Consider the following 4475-nt stretch of genomic DNA (forward strand, 5'->3'; position numbering starts at 1 on the left):
CCTTGAGTCGTTCTTATATCTTCTGATACTAGTCCATATTACTAATAATACTACTGCTCATACCAAAACCTGATGCAGGTGTTACATACAAGATTTCCCTCATCTCTATATCGTGCAATGTGGAAAACACGCCCAATATGTCCACCCACCTCTGACGTCATCACCCAGACCTGTCACCGTCTAAAAGTTCAATAACTAAGCAGGTAACACAATCAAAACATCTCAGATATATTTTAAAAGACTAACAGTGTTACCTCAGATAAACACAAGGAAATATCTGACTCCATCAGAGTGTTTATTGCTAAATCTCTGCAGTCTTTTTTCAGTGGTTGATAATGAGGGATTTTGTCATTTAATGAAAACAGTTGACCAACAATATAGTGTACCAGCACATCCATACTTCACAGAAAAATCAATAAATACCTGCACTTTATGAACAAGTGCGCAAATTGAAAATGACTTGGTGAAAATGCACAACTTTCCTCGTACACTTCTGTACTGAACTTCTGACTCGTTATGTTGGAATAAAGCTGTGAGCTCATCTATGATGTCATGTCTGTCTTTCTTTCATTTTTCTTCATTCTTTGGTTTGTGTCTGTTGTTCTTGATCTGCTTCATGTTTCCTGAATCGTAGAAACAGGAAGTTTGTTGTTTGTTTGTCAAAGTGAATGAATGAGTGAAATGTTGCTCCATCATGGAGTGTTTGCTGCTGCAGCTCCATGTCTCCATCTGGTGGAGGGAGAGCAGAAGTGCAGCGGCTGATGTTCAGCAGCTTCCTCTGTCCCACACTGCTGTCTGACTGCATTCACCTGAACCTGAGAGGAAACGCAAGAGAAGAGCCCATCAGAGGAGGAGCAGCTGATCTGTTAGTGAAGGAGGATCAGAGCTGATGATGATGAGGGTTTCCTCTGCAGATGAAGGCTGGAAGAAGGTGTGTGTGAGCTGATCCAGTGGATCCAGTCAATCCAGCAGCATGGATCAGTGTGAGGACACACAGGAGGGAGCCCCTCCCTCTAAAAGCACTCTATGTGGGGAAGATGAGAGCCAGAGCAAAGCTCAGAGGTGAGATGAACATCTCTAACTGTCCAGGACTCTTCTCCATGTCAGAGCTCAGCACTCACACCAGCAACCGCCATTCTTCACAGGAACCAACCTGGACCTGGATCTGGATCTGGATCCAGCTGTGTGTCCTTCAGAAATGATGAATCAAAGGATTTACCTCCTCTCTTCAAAGCCATCAGTTCACGAGTGGAACAGTAAGTGTTTGTCAAAAACATATAATGAACTTAACTGACATTAATATATGCAGTGTCACGCAGTTGTAAATACAATTTTAATAGACTGTTTCACTGCAGATCAGTCTGTTCATGATCTGAGTTCAAGAGTTCAAACATGAAAAATAATCTGATGAACCTTCAAAATAAATTAGTTTTTAATAAAACAAATGTTTTCTCCTGAGGTTCGAACAGAGATCTGGATCTGGATCTGGATCTGGATCCAGCTGTGTGTCCAACAGAAGTGACGACTCAAAGAAGTTTCTTCCTCCTGTCTTCAAGTCCATCAGTTTAGCAGTGGAACAGTAAGTGTTTGTCAGAGTTAAATGAGTCTGGATAATAGTTCAGATGATCAATAGTTTTCAGATGAATGACTTGAGTTCTGGTTCAGTTCTTGATCTCTCTGATCAGACTCTCTTGGATCATCATGTGTCATCAGATCTTTTCAGTTGATCTTCTGAGAGTCTCTGAGATCAGAGATGTTGGAGAAACTTTAAACAGAAATGAATCTTTCTACATTTTCTGATCTGGACAAATGTTTGGATCAGAAAAAAAACTGTTTTGTCAAATATGTTAATGATAGTTTTTTATAATGTTAATTCTGACTGACAATCATCCACTACATCTCTGAGTCCTCTATTTAGGTCCACAAAAACCAGAGCAAATATTTAATAAACATTAATCAATAAAGTGATCTGAATCCAATGATGTCGTTATAATGTAGAAATTAAGTGATTAACTCTTGATTAATTTTGTTCAACTACCAGCTGAGATATATTCTATAGAATCTTTTAACAATGTCTCTCTGATGTTCTTCATAAATGTGTAAAAACTTTATTAATTCATTCAGGTCAGCTGACCCTCCAGAGGTCATTATTATTACAGCAACATCTGTTTATTTGTTTTAAAGGATCTTTTAATTAACTGGATAAATTCAGGATCAACAATTCAATTACAGTCTTTAATGATGTAAATGAAATATCTAGATTTATATAAATTACTGTCAGTTATGTGTTAGTCTGTTAACTAGAGTTTTCTGACCGTTTGTTGATTTGTTTGTTTTTTGTTGCTTCTGCTTTTCAAGATTAAGGAAAAAATGTTTTTTTTTCACGTCCTTGATCCAGTGAGCATGAGATTATACCTTTAGCTTTTTTAAGTATAAAATGTCAAATTGGTTGAATAATATTTATGTAAAAACAAATTATGATCAATCTTTTTGACCTGTAAGATAATCATAGCCTGGATTGGTGGTTAAAATTGTATCCTATGTGGTGAAAAGAACATTTAAAGTTTATTTTATTGATTTTATTTCTTTTAAAATTAGGAACAATTTCTGCCAATCAACAACTTTGTTTCACTGAATCTTCATCATCTGTTTAATAAAATTGACTAATATTTTTAGACTTTTTTAAACAATGTTTCTTGTTGTAGCATTTTATTTTGAAAATAGACTTTCATAAACCTGAGCTTAAAAATGCAAACTTCGTCCCCGTTCAGACTGATCCATAAAATATTGTCTGAAAAAGGTTGGGGACCACTGATTTAAATCAATACACAAATATTTTTGTTATTGTCAGCAGAAAGAAATTAATGAATTAAATTGATTTTTTTTTTCAAGTAATGAGGCAATAATACATGAAATTGACACATATATAATCAATCACTAGTAGTTTGCTTTAAAGGGAGTGGGAGAAAGCGAACTTATATAATCCCACCCCGATTCAACCTTGCCATTTTGTTTACATGAATTATCAACATCAGGTTCAAGATTTATTATCAAATATTTATACCCTACAATCATAGATTCAGATTATTGAGGATCATTATGATCAATGATGTAATCAAATTTCAAACATCCACAGTATATTTTTATTGGACTTTTCTTAGATTCACATCAAAGAAAAAAATAGATTTACACCAACCAGCACCAAAAATCCAAAACATGCCTAGATGATTATTAATCATCTGAATATTATCCAGACCACCTGCAACAATCAATGAAAATGACTTCCCCCAATGATAATCATTACTTATATTATTAATTAATTAATTAATTATCATCAGAAAAAATACATCAACTACTTTAGTCAATTGGAAAATATCCAAAATACATTCATTTAAAAAAAAGAAAATTTGTGCAGATTGTTTTCATTAAAGATCAATCATAAATCAGACTTTAGGAGGAAGAGAAAAAAAAATATGTTCAGATTGTTTTCATTTAAATAAGAAAAACAGTGATAGATCACAGTTTAGGAAACCAAGTCTAGCGACAGGATCAAGGCCAAAGTAATCCTTCTTCTGCTGCTGTTTTACAGCTGTGAACGGAGTTCATGAGTTCTCCTCATTGTTATGACTGCAGACTTTGTTTGTCTGGTCCATTGTCCTTCAGCTGATATCTTATCAAGTTAATTGTGCTCAAGTTATCTGCAGGTCAGCTGAAAATCGGGTCAAAGTTCACCTTCAGAAGGCGTCGTTTTCTTAAAATCACATTTCACACTTATTTTGCTTCAAATAAAAGCTCAGACGTTCGTAATCTCACAGTTCTTGAAGTCTTTCATGCTTTTGATCAGCACCTTGAGCTGGCGCGGGCCATGAAAAGCACTTTATAAATAAAGATTTGATTTGATTTGATTTCCATTGGCTTAACCAGGTCCAGTCGACCGAGTGGTTTGACAAAGATCCTGGAGTTCAGAACCCAAGTACTTTATCTGTCATCTCCTCCGTATTAATTAACATTTTTAGGTGCTTTACAAAAAAAATACGTTTTTATAAACATTGCAACTTTTGTTGCAACTTTTCACAAAAGCTGCTGCAACATCAGACGTTTGAGAACGCAACAATCAGAAATATCAGCCACAAAGTCCTGGAGGGTCTGAGTAAATGTAACCACAAATTTTGGAACAAAGTCACTGTAAATATGTTTACATGATATTTTTGTTATTTCTTTTGACAGTAATGTTATCAGAGATTGACTTGGTTGTGTAACATTCTAGCTGTGACTTTATGAACTGATCCTACTCAAGTTAGTTTTATTTGAATCCTCTCAGCACAGACAGAATGGATCTGATGGTTCTGATTCTCCACAGAGTGGACCAGCAGAGCTCAGAGACTCCCAGTGGTCTGTCTGTCCAGCAGCATCAAACACAGCTGGATTCCATCTTTCTGGTCTGTACATGAACAACAACTGCTTTTCCATCATTC

At 35.6% G+C, this 4475-nt stretch overlaps 1 long non-coding RNA gene across 1 annotated transcript; it reads left to right on the plus strand.

The window, feature by feature from the left end:
* Nucleotides 1-997: 997 nt before the first annotated feature.
* On the plus strand, nucleotides 998-4417 carry LOC118598353. Its single transcript, XR_004947472.1, has 4 exons — nucleotides 998-1062; nucleotides 1146-1256; nucleotides 1460-1579; nucleotides 4361-4417. It is a non-coding gene; the product is annotated as an uncharacterized LOC118598353 (long non-coding RNA).
* Nucleotides 4418-4475: the final 58 nt, after the last annotated feature.

This window comes from Oryzias melastigma, unplaced genomic scaffold (assembly GCF_002922805.2).
Source record: "Oryzias melastigma strain HK-1 unplaced genomic scaffold, ASM292280v2 sc00362, whole genome shotgun sequence".
Taxonomy (NCBI): domain Eukaryota; kingdom Metazoa; phylum Chordata; class Actinopteri; order Beloniformes; family Adrianichthyidae; genus Oryzias; species Oryzias melastigma.